Source organism: Rhinolophus sinicus, chromosome 15 (assembly GCF_057876585.1).
Source record: "Rhinolophus sinicus isolate RSI-liver-muscle chromosome 15, RSI-T2T, whole genome shotgun sequence".
Lineage (NCBI taxonomy): Eukaryota > Metazoa > Chordata > Mammalia > Chiroptera > Rhinolophidae > Rhinolophus > Rhinolophus sinicus.
Window position 1 is genome coordinate 107,823,943 of NC_142515.1, and position 19,715 is coordinate 107,843,657.

A 19,715-nucleotide genomic window follows, 5' to 3' on the forward strand; every position below is an offset into this window, starting at 1 on the left:
TAGTTTACAGTACAGGAGTGTGAACAACTTCTTGCATATTGGCTAAAAAATGTTGATGACTACAATTTCTACCAAAAACAGCTTAAAGATTCTGCCTGACACATTTGGATAAAGTTGGTGTATAACGTTTGAGAAATCAGAAGAAGGCATTCCCAGCTGGGCTGTTCTACATCTAAGATATGGGAACTTGGACAAGTTATTCATGACTATATCTCAGTTCCTCATCAAAAATAGAACCTACCATCTAAGGTTGCCAAGAGGAATAAATGAACTATGCCTCGTGAAAAGTGCTTAGTTCATATAACACATAGTGCATAGTTCAATGCTTGGCACATAATAAGCCCTCACTAATGCTCGCTGCTACTCTTATCACCATTGTCATCGTCGTTGTTGTTTGATGTGATTTGAAGAGAATTTGAATTGATCGGTGGTAGATTTTGGACAGCATCCAAGTCTCATAGAGAAAGATCTAAGATGTATTTGAAGCAGCAGAAAATAATTCAGTTAGGTGAAAATGTAGGAATGACCAAAAGAGAATAAATGGGAGGTAAAGATGGAGAATTTGACTGAAGGGGACTTTGCATGATGGGATAAGACTTTAGAATTTAATTTTGTAGGTAATTGGGAAGCTATTAAAGGTTTTTGAGTGATACAATTCAAGCTCTGCTTTGTTCGATTAATCTGGTAGCAGGATGCATGTTGGATTTCATAGAGGGAACTGAAGACAGATACAGCACCTGGACTCATGGAATTTACCTTGTCATTGTGACACAATTGGCTAGCAGATGTCAATTTTAGAAACATAGTGTAACTCAAACTTTTGAAAGAGTGAGCCACAATTTGAAGAATGTTGCCACTGTAAAATGAATAATGTGGTTGAAACTTCTTTGGGTCAGAGTTAGTTTTTAGCCAAAAAGAAATGGAAGGGAAACACTGCCAACTATTAATTATATTTTGTGCCTACATAAGCTCTTTGGAGCTTTATTTTATTATACTGGAAAAGGTTTAATGTTTGGTTACAAAATTATTTTTTATACTTGATAGATATGAAAGTTGGGAAGAAATTCCTTTTATACCGTGGTATTCATATAGTTTTTTGATCGCTAAAACAAAATGTTGGACCACATAAAAGTAGAATGATAAATTTGCTTTTCTTTGCCCCCTTTTGCTTACAGGAATTTACGTACTAGTTCCTGCTTCCTTATTGTCTGGACCCTGAGAATACAGTAATAGAGAAATTCAAAATCATTGCTTTGGAGATGTAATGAAATCACGATATAAAAATAGCCATGTGGTCTTGGTCACTATTACTGAATGAAATAAAACAAAACAAAACAAAACAATAAACCCAAGCTTTCTAAATTCACTACTGTGATCCTGCAAGCATCCCTTTCTAGACAATGTCTCTCAGTCAAGAAGAGTTGGAAATAATCAAGTGACACATTCCTTTATTTTTTTACCCATGGGAGAATAGTCTGCACAATTATGGATACATATTGATCTTTCCCTAACATTCATATTTACACAAATGTGTGTCCATTACGTGTGGCTGAAACATTGTTATTTTCTAATTCAAATATGCCTAACATGATTAGAGTATCCACAGAACAGAAAAAGTACCCTAAATGTGACTGAGCAATTAAGTTTGACATTCTAGTGTGGAGCAAAAATATACTCCCCAGGGGGCTCCATGTGTTGGCACCATCAAGCTGAAGAATTTGCTTGATGAAAGCAAAAACCAAGGGAGAACAAGGGAAAACAGGTGGTGTGTCAGGAGCAGTGTTTCAGTGTGACATCTGCAGGTGGCTCTGTGGATCCAGGATCAGACTGACTCACTTCAAAAGAATCCTCCTTGGGTTGCATTCAAAGCCTGCTAAAACTAAATGAGAACTGAAAGTGTTAAAACAATCTTAAAAATAGAAAAAGAAAGAAAGAAGACACATGAAGACATCTAAAAACTTCAGAAATGATTTGATTCAGTTGAAATATATGTATTATACATTAATCTGTATTAATATATACATTAATATACATATTACTTTATTTTAGTGTAGTGTTAAAATTATGAAGTATTGTGTGCTTCATCAAGTCCATAATTTTAAAAACCCCACAAAACAAAAAACAAGTCTCTTCAAGACCTTCTACTGTCTTTTATTGCTGTCTCCCAGGAAACCAGTAGGGTGTGCTCATGACTCAACATTCTACTTGTGAGAGCCCACCTTGACCCTTGGTATTTTCACTAAAAGTAAACAAAAGTAGTATCCATTTAAGAGGTAAAATGCCCTGTTCACACATTGCTCTTGCAGACACTTTCATGGCCCATTAAAATGACATGTTAAGATATACTTCGCTTGCTTTGGTCTCTGTGCTGAAATGTTGATCGATCTCTTCTCCACTTCTTTTCTTCACTTCTCCTGGGGAGTAATCCCTCAATCCAGGTCCCAATTACCGAAGCTTTCTGTCTTGTCTCTTGAGTCTCTCTTTCAGACAGCTAGCATTCTTCAGAATTGGATATAGGGATCTTTCTGCAGAATGGAGACAAACTAACTTAAGTGGCTAAAAAGCCTGTCTACAGTTCATCCCCTGGTTCCTAAAAGAACAATATAGAATTGGATATAGGGATCTTTCTTGCAGAATGGAGACAAAACTAACTTAAGTGGCTAAAAAGCCTGTCTACAGTTCATCCCCTGGTTCCTAAAAGAACAATATAGAAGCCATCTAGTCATGTATTTCATTGCTTTCAACTTCCGAGGAGACCTCATTTCTCTAGCTGCAAAGTGAAAAAAAAAAAAAAAAAAAGAAGTTTGGCAATCTGGACTCAGAGTAATCTGAGAAACAAATTAAGTAGGAATGCAAGCAGTTCTTTCCAGGATAAAAATAGCAGCATAACATTGCACTAGCTTTCCCTTAGACATCGTTTGTCATTTGTGGAGGTAGAATACACTTAGTGGCCTTCCCTGGCTGGACATGAGAAAACTTGGCTGAAGGAACCTGACAATAATGGATAGTATGAGCTCATCTGCCTCCAAACACCGCTTGGTTAATGACGATGTGGCCTACTATTGTTTAATTGTACCTGGCACAGCTGGAAATGAGAGAACTCAAACATTTCAAACTATATCCAAATTTAGAATGATCAATAGTACATTTATTCATATTGCTGGTCTAGGTCAAAGCTCACTTCTCTACTTTTACGATAGGGCATACCTGGGTATTCTAAGACATCCTAGGGGTCTCATCTATGTGTCTGTATTTGGAGTATTTAACATCCTTTTTTAACACGGTAAAAAAATATCAACAGCACATTAAAATAGTTTATATAAAGTATGAGGCTTATAATTGCAAAAATCTTTGTTTAAAAGGATTGTATGCATTGCTCTATACTTTTTTTTTTTTTTTTTTTTTTTTGAAGAGACTCGAGCATTCATGGATTTTGGATTTTGGTATCCACGTGAGATCCTGGAACCAATTCCTTGTGACAACTTGTAGTTAAGGTTTTGGGAAATCAAAAGGTATATGCAGAATTTTGACTGCATGGGAGTCAGGTTGTTTAAGGGTCAGCGGTAATTTACTGAGTGATGGAAAGTGCAATAGTGACTACCTGGTATTCCATGCATGTTCTCCTTCCCTTTCACAAACCTTTCTACAGTTAAGTGGGGTCCATATAATTGGTTCTGGCCAATGTTTGCAGAAATTACCTGTGACAGTTTTGGACGGGGACAGTTTAGAACCAGTGTATCTTTTCATACTTGTCTTCTACTGCAGTCAATCTTGAAAGCCACAAGTTCCAGTTGTCATTGATACTCCACATATAAGAGACATCCGACATGTATCAGATTTGACTGAGTGAGAAATAAATCTCATGTGTATTAAGCTTTGAGATTTGGGCGATTTTCTGTGTGTGGTAAGCATCAGCAATACTGATTAAAATATAAGGATCCCAGTTTCTTTAATAAATGAAAAAGTTTAATTAAACTTTTTACTTATTTTTTCTGAATAAATAATGCCTTTATAGAGCTCATAATTTAAAAGTTCAATGGGATATAGAGTGAAAAATCTATCTTCCATTTATGAACTCAGACCACCCATTTTGTCTTCCCATTGGCAGACAATAATTAATAATTTCCCATATATATACATCTCCAAAGATGCTTCACTTATATATAAGCAAGTTCATATTAAATTGCTTTTTTAACCACAAATGAAAGCATACTACATATTATTCTGCATTTTGCTTTTGATTTATGGAAACTTTTTATTTATTAGGGAAATTTACCTTTTATCTGTGGTAGGTGTTGCAAATACTTTTTCTCACTTTGTCACTTATCTTTTGGAAAATGCTTTCCTAATGAAAAAAATATTTTAGCTTAATTTATGCATCAAGCTTGGAAAGAGCTCTTTGAGATTAGTTTTAAAAAATGCTCCTGTGTTTTCTAACTTTTTTCATATTTGTACTTTAAAATACTGATATACCTGAAGTAAGGCTTGAGGTATGGGTCCAACTTTAATCTTTTCCAGATAGCTACCTGGTTGTTTCAAGTTTATTAAACACTTTCCTCACTGATTTGAAATGCAACCTTTATCGTATCTACTTTTCCAGATGTTCTTGGATCTATTTCTAGACTCGCTGTTCTATTCCATTGATCTGCCTCCCTATTGTGTGCCAATATCATTTATTTTTCAGCTCATGCCAAGATGGCTTCCATACTTATTACTTCAGTGAAATTCCTTTTGTCCAAAGATGTTCACTTGAACTGATGTTTAATGCACTGGGGACGTGCTGGCTGTGTGTGGCAAGTGAGGGAAAGGGACTAGATCTACAAAAGAAGGAGGCAGTGGTATAGAAAGAAACACTCTTGGAATCACTGAATGTTCTAATAGGCAGCCAATGGGTTGCAGCCTGAGTTAGTCATTTCTTTCTTCTTTTTTATACCTTGGGCTATGGAAGCAAGGCTATATAGAGCACTGGTTAGGTAAGCACATTGATGGGTGTCTGCATCGCTTTACACCTTTACCTTTTTGGTATTCATCCTGAGTAATCTATTGACAACTTCAATTCTTTCAAGTTAGGAGAGGAAAGTGGCTAGTTACCTCTTTTTTTTCCTCAGAATGACTCGATTTTGTAAAAAGAAAAAAAAGATTGATCAAGAAAGATTTCAGGCACATTATTGTAATATTTTTAAAATTATGATTATTTTTTAATTATCCAAATTTCTTGGAGACTGACTGAATACAGTTACATAGTTTTTGGTATAATTTACATCTCTCATTCACTGTCTTTGTTATATAATGTGTGAGAAAGTCTGAGAGAAATGAATAAGTTTGAGTGAGAGCATAAATGAGCTAGAAAATCTTTTCAAAATTTGACCTAAATTTTAAAGAAGAAACTCCCGAATACATCGTTGTTTCCTTATAATTTTCTACTAAATTTTCTATTTAAAAGGCTTCTTTTTAAAAATTGTAATGAAAACTTGACTGTAATACTTGAAGTTTTTCAAAATGTAGTTATTCTGAATTGGTTCTAAGTATAGATGTTACTCATGTGTCTCTTGTAAACAGGCTACTAATCATCTAAATCTAATTTTGGAATTTGGACTTCAATTTGTGTGTATGCTTTAATTTAACTGAAATATGTCAGTATTAATGAATAAATATTCACAGAATTTATTCTTTCCTCAACCTACCAAAAAGACTACTATAATTCCCAGCCCTGTTTTGCTTCTATTAAATAGTTTATTAATTACCTGTTGTCATGATGATACTGGATATCATATCACCTCAAATCTCAGTGTTTTAATATAATTAGAATTTACTGACCTCATCCTTCCATGGTCAGAGATTTCAGCTGGGTTTGGTGGGGCTATTCATCTGGCTGGAATTATGTACAGGTCTTGCGTAGACTGGTTGCCATCTAGGATAACAGCGATATCTGGACCAAGTGTCTTGTCATCCTCCGGCAGGATGGCCTGGAGCAATTCTCATGGTGGCATCAAAGAGTAAGTATGAGGGCAAATCCAGCTGGGAAATGCTTTCTCAAGCCTCTGCTTTTGTTCCACTTCCCAAAATTACATTGGCCAAAGCAAATCACTTGTCTGAGACTAATGTTAGGGTGGGTTGGAGCTATAGAGTTTCATGAAAAAGAACATAAATGCAAAGAAGGGTGAAGAACTGGGGTCAGTACTACAATCTATTGATCGCAATGGGAAATAACAATGTATTATAGGGAAAGATGCTAATTCATTACTAATTAATTATAATTAATGCCAAATCAATATAAGACTGAAAGAGGAAGAAAGAAATCCTCAAGGACTGGAAGTAGAGAAGGTTTTGTTTTTGTTGTTTTTCCTTTGGATGGTGAGGAAGCATGGATGAGAAAGGAACCTGTGAGGAAAGTGAGATGAGAACAAAGGGTACTTTAATGGGTATTTCTAAAGACTTTTTATTCTAGTCACTTTAATGTCATCCAAGAGGTCACAGAATGAAATTCCTCTTTAATCACTTTTGGTTCTCGGCTGTAATTTGTATATGTCACGGCTTCATGACTAAACTGTGTTGATCTGTAAATTCGTAAGTGTTTATTGCAGACACTCTAGCTGGTATGCTCCTCGTCATATTCCCCTTTTACTTTTTTTTTTTACCATTTTGTTATTTAGGTCTCAAACCACTGTATCCTTTGGGAGGTTGAATGCCTCTCTAAGTGCTGTTTATAACTATCAGCTTGCAGCTCCAAACTCATTTTTACTTTTCTTTGTGATACTGGGTTTGGGATTGTGCAGACGTAGTTCACCTTTGCCAAAGGAGTCCCTATCAGGTTCTGCCAATAGGGGACGCTAAAGGGAGTCTGGAGGAAGAAGAGGGGACATGCTCCTTCCTGATGGCTCATTCCACTAATCGCTCTTCATGCCAGCATTTGGTTCGAGCAATAGCAGTCGGTAGCACTTGCCAATCGTTTCTACACTCCAAGAGCTAGCTTCATCGTGCCATCACCGGTATCAGCATCAGCTGGCTGATGCTCACCCCCCCCCCCCCCATGGAGATCTGGGTCCCAGCTCCGCAGGATGTTGTTCTTCTGAGCTGTTGAAGCACTAGCACCGGTACTAAACTTTTTGTTTTAGGCTTGAACTAATGTATAACATCAACCAACTCAACTAATCTCAAGGGTTAAAGTTAAAGAGATTCTAAGGTTACCATCACTTCTAGTATTGTCTTAACATATTTTTTCAATGCAATGTATCCCTCCACATATATAAAACTTATTGAAAAGCGAAACAATTTCAAGTGTTTAATTTAGAAGCCATTTCCTCTGTGTAAATTATTCTACACAACTGATCTAGAATTATTGGAGTCACTGAATTATCAGGTTGCTGAAGATATATATATATAAGTGAAATGACCAATCAAAGTGGAATAAAAAACATTGCTTGGAATAGACAGAGAGTATATTGGAAATTAAAGACAACACATGTAATGGAAGACAAATGTTGATGAACACTAAAGTCACTATTTTAAATTTTTAAATGAGCCTTTCTTTTTTATTCTAGAAGTTTCTACAAGTTTAATTTTAACGTTTTAGTTTGAATTTCTCTAGTTAACGGTGTATTTCTTATTGATTTTCTTCCGTTGTATAACCCTCTGAATGTACTTATAATTGCAAGTATTTATAGTAATATGCTGGTGGTATATGATACTCATAAAATGGCTAATGCTGAATTTTGGTATTTAAATTAAAACAGGAATTGTTTTCCTAGTGCTTATTGGTAGCCCCTTTCCCTAGCACCATACTTTTCCACCAATCAGAAAAGAGCTTATGGAAAGGGAATAGGCAACATTAGATTGGCTGGCCTTTTTAGAATGGCATGGGGATATGGGAGAAAAAGAATGTGTCTTTGCCTTTCTTTGACTTATTCATGATCCTGTGTTGTCTATGAGCCTGGAGACTTTAATAGTAGACACATTTTTTATAAGTGAAATAGCATACTTTATACTGGCAACGCTAGCATGCCTGCTATGAGCTCTCTGCTTTATTTTCATTAGGGATTTGCCCTAGATATTTCATTTTAAAAAATCAGGGATAGAATGGCAGACCAGTTTTCAAATATTTTTGGGGAAAAGCAATAATAATAATATAACCAAAAGTTGGAGACAAGAAAAACCTTGCTTAATCTATTATTTTCATTCTCAGAAAAATTATTTTTCAAAATTAAAGGTGAATTCTAAATCATGCCATTCCATTTTGATTCAGAAAATTAAGGACTCAAATGTGTTGAAATTTCAAGCAATACTGAGGCAGAGCTTCTCTATTTTTTCTGCTTTGTTACTCACCCAGCCCCCTAAAAAGGTAAAATTAAAATATTTTCATTTATCAGATAATTTTAACATTACTTATTTATTTGTTTGTATTGTGGTAAGAACACTTAACATGAGATCTATCATCTTAACAAAATTTTAAGTTTACAATACAATATTGTTAACTATAGGAACTATGTTGTACAGAAGATCTCTAGAACTTATTCATCCTGCATAAATGAAACTTTATACCAGTTGCATCATGACTTCCCATTTCCCCTCTCCCCATCCAATGACAAGCACCACTCTACTCTTTGCTTTTATGACTTTGGCAATGTAAAATATCTAGATAAGTAGATTCATGCCAGTCCATCCCTCTGTGACAGGCCTATTTCACTTAGCATAGTGTCCTCTAGCTTCTTTCATTTTGTCACATATGGCAGGGTTTTCTTCTTTTTTAGAGGCTGAATAATAATATTTCATTGTATGTATATGCCACATTTTTTAATGCATTCATACGTTGATGGACATTGAGGCATTTACATTATTTGTATATCTTGGCTATTGTAAATAATATCAGGTACTTTTGTGCTAGCTAATATTAACTAAAAGACATACTAAAGGGATATTTTAGATAGAAGGATAATGATCACAGATGGAAGCCTGGATAAATTGTGAGAAGGAAAAGGTAAACATAAGAGAATAACTATAAATGGATGTTATCTATTAAAAAATAAATACTAATATATGTGGACTTAATATTTGCAGAATTAAAACATGTGGCAAAATAGCACATATTTGAGAGGGCAGGGTAACTGCAGTTAAAGTGTAATGGCGTCTATTATGGACTGAGCTGTGTCCCTCAACAATTCATATGTTGAAGCCTGAAACCCCAGTGTGACTGTATTTGGAAATAGGACCTTTAAAAAGATAATTAAAGTTAAATGAGGTCATAAGAGTGAGGCTGTAATCTGATAGGACTTGCATCCCTATAAGAAGATGGGACCCCAGAGCTTTCTTTCCCTCTCCATGCATGCACAGAGGAGAGGCCAGGTGAGGACACAGAGATAAGGCAACCATAGGTTATTTGAAAAGATTCATAAAACTGATGAAGATTTCATAATACAAATTGTGAAAAAAGGGCAGAAAGCAAACATACATTACTAATACAAGGAATGCAATGATGATGTTACTATAGATCCATAGACTTGAAATGATAATAAGAAAATGTTATTAAATTAGAAAGGACATCTTCAAATACACAACCTACGAAAAGTGACACATGACAAAACATAACATCTCAATGCTCCTGTATTTATTAAAAAAATTAAAACTGCTTACATAATGCAATATTATAAAATGAAACAAGAGAATGAACTGCTATACATAGCATGGATGAATCTCAGACATAGTGACAAGGAAACAAGCTAAATACCTAACAGTACAAAATGTATGAGACCATCCACATAAAGTTCAAAAACAGGCAAAACTAATCTATGATGATAAAAGTAAATATGGTGGTTACTTTTGTGTATTGGATAATGATTAGATGGGAGCATAAGAAGGTTTCTGGGAAGCTGGTGGGTATGTATGTGAGAACTTTGTGAAAATTTATCAAAGGCACATTTAAGATTTGAGTTCTTTCCTGTATATATACTTACTTTAATAAACATTAAAGTTAAAGCAACCACTACAAAAAAATTGTAAAGAAAAAAATGTTTCATTTCTTGAAGTTAATATCTGAGATTACCAAAACAACATCCTGCCTTCTTATCTTTGTAGTTTTTACATCAGGATTGCATTAGTGTTTTGGGGAAGATTATAAAATAGATAATTATTATTAAACTCTATGCATGGGATTTGATTATGTCAGTAAGGATTAAAAACAAGTTTATTTTTAGTATTTAGGCCATCTAAATTTACTAGCTGACTTCAAGGAAGGAAAAAAGGAGGTTTTATGAGGAGTCTCAGTGGGGAGGTTTATATCAGATAGTGCTGCAGGATGCTGTGAGTTGGAAAGCATAGGCAGATCCAATTAACAGAGTCTGCAATGTGGAAACAACCATATTAGGCTTTTGGACAGCTTTATGTGTGAATGTGAGAACATACTTATAAGAAGTGTTACCGTTTTATCTCATACATTCATGAGAATTTTTGTTATAGCCTAGGGATTTGTGATAACAATAGAGATATATTGACTCATTTGTAGAATTCTCTAATAAAATTCCTTGATAATCATTATTTAAGGGAATAATACTGGTCTTCAAGGTTGAGTAACAACATATCTGCCTGTATGAGACAAGGAAAGAGAACAGATTATTTTACCATTATTCTCTCTGTGCCGATGATTTGGACTCTCCATACAATTGAGGGACTTGGACTTACATGTGTGTCGAACAGAGGTTGTTGCATGTGACCAGCTGAACATTGCAGCCACCCATTGACTTTTCTAAATAGTGCATTGTTTTGAAAAGGCTCATTTGTAATGGCAGACTATAGATTACTGCAGAAGTATACATTTTCAAAAGGAAATATAGTCTACTTACTCATAAACCCCAGAGTTAAAATTTAATCAGAGATCTCTTTAGAGATTAGTGGAATTTGGATTGGAAACCTTGTTTCTAGAAATTTATCCTGATATTTTTCACCTGGTGGACTATATGGAATATTTAGGAACAATGATTCTTAAATCGGTATGCATAGGTCTTTAGAGAATCAGAGAAAACTCTAAAAAAGGTTGCAAAAACCAGTGCTATGGAAAGCTGAAAAACTCTTTGGTGGCACTCAGGTCCATTAGCAAAATCTCCATTACATTTGCTGTTTCCCCCCCCCTTTGGCTGATATGTATCCAGCCATTCTTGCTAATGAATATTTTCAGGACAGAAATATATCACTGTCTCATTTTTGTTTTATATGTCACTATTTTCCAAGGTTGTCAGTCAAGAAATCAAGGTGTGTGTGTGTGTGTGTGTGTGTGTGTGTGTGTGTACACATGTATGTTTATATTTCATCTAAGCTATGCTTTGTATTTGGGTTGAGAATAAAAGGAAAGTGAGTGCAAACAAGAAAAAGATTAAAGTGTACTTGGAAAAGTTGCTGGACTCTGGTATAAAAATTGAAGAACCGTTTTTTTTTTTTTTCCTCAGAAGTCATTCTTAGTAAATACACCTTGTAAAAATTCAAAATGTCAAGGCATATGCAAATGAATACAACCTTTAATTATTATTTCTGGATCAAACATCATATTCAGAGGAAAATATTTTGATGGAAATTCAGTGTGCGTTGGGATAATCATGTTTTCTTTCACTCATATAATTCCACAGAAAATGATTTGTGTTCATATCACAAATAAAAATAAAACATAAATTATGAATTACGTATTTAATTTAAAACAATTAAAAAGTGAAGTAATTATTAGAGGGTAGTCTCTGAAGGTAAATTTAAGGATCAGGCTATCAAAATATTTGCTTTGATGAGAGAAGCTGGTCTTTCCATTGGAAAGTTGTTTAAATTTTTTTCCTCAGAATCATAAGCACTTTCAGTAGAATGCATAGTAGTAAGCAAATGATTAAATGAAAAAGACGACGATGAAGAAGAAGAAAAGAGTAGACATATGCATTTTTCCTCTAAAAAGGTAATTGTGTAGTTCTCATCATTTCTCTAGGCTCAACTGAAACAAATAACCGTTTTCAAAATAATATTCTTTTAGACTTTGTGATTTTTTTGCTTTCAGAATCCAAAGGAGTTATGTTACCTAAGAAATCCTCCTCCTCCCCAAAAAAGTTATTTTAAAAACTGTTAGTAATCTTCCTCAAGTTTGTTATTTATTCCAGAACAGGGCTGTGAACCAATTAAAATTTTAAAGACCTATTGAATCTGCAATTCTCAAAACACCTGAGATTTAACCTGCAGAAAGTAATTTTTTAGAGGGGAAATAATTGGAAAAGTGTTCCATATGCTACTGCCTGGTTTTTATTGGTTTAACATGTAGATTTCCATAGACTTTTTGGAACGCAGAGAGGGCATTTTTTTTTCCTTCTTTGAAAGCAGGAAGGCTTTGTTTGCCAGGTGAATATTTCAGAGCTCCAACAACTCTGATAGAAAACAGCTTTAGATTTGGATAGGAGCAGTATGTGTGAAAAGTTGTGATGAAACCAGAGAGGGCTTTCTGTGACAGCACTGATTTATACATACTATTAGAGATGATTATATAACCTGTTGTCAACAATTGATTCTGCAATTGTCAACTCAGCAATTTTTAAGGAGGAGGGATGATGACATATGGTGAATCTTCTAATTTTGAAAAATATATACTGCTGAATAACACTGGCAAAGAAATTTTTATTTTAATGTATGCTTTTTACAAAGAAAAAAATAGAAGTTTAACAATTCTTGAACTCTCTGAGGAACTGAACAAAGCAAATATTACCTTGTAGATTCACCTTGTAGCCTGACAGCCCTGCAATCAGTCTCACCACCCACTCTTAGTCATCCTTACTCTCCTCTCTACTATTTTTTTTCTTTTTCATTGTGTTAGTCACCTTTTAAATCTTCATAGTTTCATTAATTTATAGCATTCATTGTTATTTGCAATCTTCTCCTACTAGAGAAGGCAAGGATCTTTGCCTTGTGTTCACTGATACATCCTATGCTTATAATGATACCCAGCACATAGTTGATGCTCAGTAAATATTTATTGAAGTCAAAGCAATTTTTATATTTGTTTGGAGAGATAAAAATAACAGATAACTCTCATTTAGCTATTCCTCTGTGCCAGGTACCGTAGGTCTTTCTTTTAGTTACGTTCTCTCATTTAATCCTCACAAATAACCTCAGGAAGTAGACATTTGATTAGAGACTACTACTGGCCTTTTTTAAAGATGAGGAAACTGAGGTTCAATGAGGTCAGATGAAGATTAAATGGCTAGTAAGAAGCACAGTCAGGAATTGAACTAAAGTCAGTCCAACACCAGAGCTTCTGCTCTTCACCACCATGTCCTCTTCTTTAGGTAATATTTCATTCCTTCCAGTGCTGGAACTGGAAATATCAGTTCTATTTAAACTTAAGTGACTTCCAAATTATAACGAATAATTCTAGCAGTAATTACCAAATTTGTCTATGGAAAATTGGCATTTCATGGTAATCAAATTGTACCATTGTCTTCTGTTTGCTAGTTTTCAGAGGGCAGAATTGTAGAAATTCTACTTGGTGAACACACACAAAGAGCCCGAAGTTTGTCACCGACTGTTTTGACTTGGTCAGAACTGACTCTCCCCAAGATCAAGGCATAGAAATGCAGGCCAGCGATTGGTACTAGCCTCACACTGTAATCTTATTCCCAGGGTATAATGTAAGTCTGCTTGTATGGATGACATCAAATTCTCAATAGTAATAGGCTAAGAATGGTCTTTTTTTCACTTTTACCGTTAGTTTGACTAGTTTGTTAAGACAGCCAGAGATGAAAAGAATCAGATTTGCTTGGGATCTACAGGAAGTTCTGAGTGCCAGGGTTTGTTCATTTTATGTTATGTGTTGCATAACTCTCAGGGCAAGCAAAGATTAGAGAAAATAATTATTCATTTCAATTTTGATTTAACCATCAAATGCAGTTGGCTTTTGATTTTGTCAATCTTCATATTGAAAAGTGAAGGGCTAATTTATTAATTACTTATTAATTTGGTCAGTGTCAAGATCAGGAACCAAGTAAATGAGGCATCACAATTATTATAAAACAGTAAATCTAAGTAGAATTCTGAATCACCAGGTTTTAGATCTTGATTATGAGTAACTTAAAGATATTTACTTTTGTTTCTGGTATGTACTCAGAATTTTCATTTTAGCAATCCAGTTTATTTAATGGAGGATAATATGTCTGTTACACTGACATGTTAAATAAATCTGACTAATGCATAATGGCAAAACTACTACATATATACTAATAAGGAATGATTTGGCACCATAGATTGTAGAACAGTAAATAAACAGAATTGTTCTGATTTTTTTGGAAGAAAAAATACTCCTACATTTGTAATATCAATAACAATGTAACAACTATTGTTCATGTAAATATTTTTTAATATATTGTGGGGTTATTATGAATGACTAATAACTCTCTTTCATCAGATGAAGATGGAGTTTTTAAATCCTTAATAACATGGTTAGTAATTAAGACAGAACTGGCTCTTGCCTATGGAAGGTATGCCTAATATTTGTTTTGAAGAAAGACAATATTTACCATTATAGTGTATCTTAATTATTTCATTACAGTTGAATGTTTTGACAATGGAAGAATACTTATGTAGACTTTATCTTCTGTAGTCTTATCTACTAGGACATAGTACTATAACATGAATCATTATTATCTTTCATTTCTGGCTTTTTCTTTGTGTGTGTATGCTCTGAAACAGACAAATCTCTGGTTGATTTTTAAATCATTTAAAATTATTTTTAAATATGGCTGATTTTTAAATTTATAATTATGTATAGTTAAAATGGCAAGGATGTTTCCATAACAATTATCAATCGTATTTATGTTTTCATATTTGCTTTTTTGAGTAGAAAAGATACAGGTTTCTAATTGGAGTATAGAAAAATGACCTAAAAATCCTTAGAAAATGCCCAGTGAATTAGTCACTACTTTGAATGTTAAATAATGATCAGAAGCCTTGATCTACACTGTGCAAGGTGTGTGTCATTATTCTTTTTGTGGCTCCCTTTTAGGATTTTTCATTCCTCCATATCTGTCTGGCTCAAAAACATCCAAGATTATTCCAGGATTTTTTGTACCTGCTCTTAATATACAATGAGATGCCTATAAAGTGCTATCTGCCTCATGTCGACTGAAGCAAATGCAGGATTTAGTACATTGGTGGTGGGATTAGGATAGTAAAATGGCAAGGACGTGGGACTCAGTCAGACTTGCGTTTACACTCTAACTCAGCTGCTTACTAACAATGCAACTGTGAGCGAGTGACCTACCCTCTCCAAGCCTTAGTTTCCTCGTGTGTAAGAATTAGGATTCCAGTTCTTACCATCTTGTGTTGTAAAAATTAAATGAAACGATGTGTTTGTTTATCCATCATGACTATTCGTTGAGTGTCTACCTGGTGCCAATCGATATTCTAGGTTCCTGTAATAGCTGTAGTTGCGAACCTGTTCACATGGAGCTTTAAGAGTAGTGTATTAAAGTGCCTATTAAAGAAAATAGTGTACCACACGTGTCCTGTAAGTGTCACACATTGTTAGTGTGCTATGCCTTCAGACGGATGATTTTGTGCATACCTGAGAACCTAATTAGGCTGTTAAAAAATAGCTTCTTTCAGATGGCAAGCAAACATTGTAAATGAACATAGAAAAAGTTAACCTCAATAGATATAAAGGATAACTACTACCACTTAGGTTATATCATATTATTAATTGTTTTAAAAAATGGGGGAAATTATGAGAAGCGTGATAATTGTAAAGCAGTTAGATGAAGGTGCTCAGTATATTTGGTTCACCCTCCCCTACTCCCTCTCCTTTCTCCCCACCCTCCCTATCTTCCACAGTTTTCACTGACAAGGAATTGCACTATTCTGATGGATTTTATGGCTATTATAATAGCCAGCAATTAGTTGGAAAAATAATTTTGAAATAAATCTGATAAACAGATTTACGTATAGGACCCATTATACTCAAATCATAACCAAATGGTGTTTCAGAATCTGACCAACTTGATACATTGGCAGTAGGAGTGGGGTAAAATATATCTGAATCCTGGAGTCATCACAAAAGATTTAGCGTGTTACCCTCACTAAAAAAGATAGATGCCAAGTGATACGCAACTCCAAAGAGAAATTTCAGAGCAAGGGTAAGATGTGGAGGTCTTAGAACAGAAACACAGATGCTCACTTTGGCTGTTTTCCATGAAATTTTATATATATATATATATATATATATATATATATATATATATATATATATATATATATATACACACACATACACATACACACGTATATCCACAAAATCAAAGTATGTGTTGGAGGGATACTTAGGTGTTAGAAACCACCCCCAGGAGTTCAAAAAGAAGACCATAGATGCCCTTTTCTTACTTGGGAAAAGAAACATATTGCTAAGATACTGGAAGAAAAGAAAGAATTCTGGGGCAAGCTAATGAATAAATAAAATATTGAACTAAATTACTTGGCTTGTATTTCATTCCTTTGCTATGGTTTTTGAACTTAATAGGGATTGATACTGGGTGAAGGCACAAATGAGGGAGCAAGATCTAAACTATAATTATTATTCATTGAAGTTTTGCTTATTCATAACTTTTACTGTTCTTCCATACACTCACGCCTGTATGTGAATTCGCATATAGGAGAACCAAGACAATTTGATGCTGAAAAAGAGCCCAGTGACCACCTCTCTCAAAATTCTCAGTTAGTGGTGGAGAAGGGACATTCAAGGAAGGAGTCGATTAGTCCAAGTTTACCCAGCAGAAAGGGGAGGAGCAGGAGTGCAGGTCTTTTGCCATGTACTCTTGTATTTTTTCTGCAAGCTTAGTTTACTTCTCATTATTTGTCCTGAGGTTCAACTCCAAAAAAGTCAACTATTTGTAATTTATGTCTTCTTAGGAAAGCATACATTTCATTAAGATTTTCAAATGAATCAGTGCAGAATTGTACATGCTTTTATCTTTCAAATATTTAACCATGTATATTGTTAATTATCTCATTTTAAATTTTATGTGTACCCCTCATCATTTTTTTGGGTTTGATTGGCCCTTAACTTTTATGTTTTTTTTTAATCACCTTAAAAAATCTGGTCTAACATCCTTAACTTCCTTGTTCCCTCTTTGTCTTCATCACTTTATTTTGTTTAGTTTTTTTTTGGTTTTCTTACTTTGAATGTTTATTTCATTAATTTCCTCCTCTTGTTAATATTAAGAAAGCATTTAAGAGTATGCACTTGCCACTGACTACAGCTTTGGTCACATACCGTATATTTAAATAAGCATATTGTTATTGTTACTTTCTAAACAACCTACATTTGGAATTTTGGCTTCCTCTTTGACTCAATCGCCATTTGTGATTGAATTGAAGAAGAACACAGGTAGTTAAAACTCAGAAATGTGGGCCATATAATTTCTGTTTTAAATAATGTCCTGATATATTCTTTATGAACTAATATTTACTCAGACACTCATATTTATTAGGTTGGTGCAAAAGTAATTGCGGTTTAAAAGCTTAAAAATAATTGCAAAAACCGCAATTATTTTTGCACTGACTTAATATACAGACAGTTTAAAAAGTCACAATTACTGACAAAATTTGTACTTTTATTAATTTAACCTTTTATTGATCATTGTTTATATTTTGCACCATTATGTTATTCTGTGTTTAAAGCTTACTAAATCATATTTCAATATAAAGTAACCTACTTTGTTTTATTTACTGCATTTTACTTTACAGCTCTACCTAGTTTCACAATACTTTTGTACAATCCTGCTTTATTTTCAATAGTATTTGTATAACAAATTGTTGACCACCATTTTACTTGTAACACGTCAGTGTCCTTTCGAATTCTGTAATCAGCAAACATCTGCACAGCAGGACATTGCTACTGAGCAATGCTTTGCTAGCTTCATCTTATCCAATAATTTAAAAGTTTAAAATTTTGCTAGTATATTTTTGTCCCAAAACACTTGTACTCTATGTATTATTAATTTTCCAATCCAATGTTGCTTTTGGATCCACTTTATCCCAGAAAGGCAAGACGTTTCTACACCCCTAATCTCCCACCTACAATTTCTGGTCTTTTATTTCTTTGTAATTCTAAAACTTTCCCAGTTTCTTTTAATGCCTAAGTTAAAACCTGGTTAGCAATGGCTCAAATCTCAAACACATGTTTTGTTCGGCGTCCTTCAGGGTTTTTTTTTTCAATTGCTGGATAGTCTGTATATTAAAAAAATAAAATAAATAAAAATTACAATGTTACAAATAGATTTCTGGCTTCTCTTCAAATTTGTTGATCTGGCCCGCGTTGTGCAGTTATGGAGTGAGGGAGTCGAGCTTCTGCTGTCTTTGGATGGTAGATATGTTCCTAGTTCAGCGTCATCCTCACCATTAAAGTTGGACCTCTTTACTCATTTGCCTTCTTTCCTGATTCCCATGGTCACTAGATCATTAGAAATTTCCACCAAATTACTATCAAAATATTATTTATGTCACATATTTTTAGATAAAGTTTAAATGGTTATTTCAAATGTACACACGTACCATTGAACTGTATTTAATATTTATTGTCAGCATTTTTACGTGGTGACTTACCTATTTTAAAATCATGCTTGATTAATCTCTAGCTGTTAAGACACTGTTTTCTATTAATATTTTTCAAGTCACAAACGGTAGCGTTATGTCTTCTGAGTTCTTCCATATTTGCAGGCATCTTTCTTGTGGCCTGTACCCACAAAGAATAGCTTGGCAAGATATCCAATTCAGGGAATATATATGTCTAAAAACTCTAGAAATGTATCATATTTTTCTGCCATTTACTATTTGAAAGATGTAAGTGCTAACTGGATTTTTGTTAAATTTAAAAAAATGTTTGGGTGCTTTTAGGATTTCTTTTTCATTTTAACTCCATTTTTATACATATTGCAATATGTGATTCTATGATTTTTACGTTCAAGAATTACTCAGACTTTCCAATATTTATGTTGGTCATTTATTTAGCATAGGGACATTTTGTTTCATTCAAACGTTCATTATTGTTTCTGTGTTAGACATTGTGCTTTCTTTCACAGTAACATCTATTAATTTGGTTGTATTGTCCTTTTCTGTCTTTCACGATTATGACTTTTTAATTTACTCTTTTCCTTTCCTTGTGCTATTTTTCCTTTGCATTATTCAGAAATTCATATAGCTTGCTCTCCACATTAGGATTTTATTTTTATTCTTTGTCAATTTTACTGTCTATTACCTCCAATATACACATTATTATTACTTTTGTCATCTTTTCTCATCTAACTCCTCTCACTTTTAATAGGTTGAGAATCTTCTAAAATATCAGGTCTTTTAAAACAATAGCTTTCTAAAGGCTTTTTGCACCTGTATCACGTGGGTTTTGTCTTAGTCTTTTTTGTGTCTTACTGAGAATGCCAAACTTTCAGAACAATTTTCCTGGCTACTTAGCTCCTCAGTCTTCAGGAAGAGGTTCTTGTTTTCTTCTTCTGCAATCTTTTTCAAAACCCACATGGTTTTCTCTGTCTTATTCTCATTTAAGTGAGTTCCACAGACAGGCTGTATTGACTGCTCCTGTCCTTATTTCATTAATTTCATGCGTATTTATTCCAGCACTGTCATTATGTTACTGTGCACAGCTCCTAGCCCAATTCTCAGAGTATTAAAATCTTATCTGTGATATAGCCATTAGGTTGCAAAGC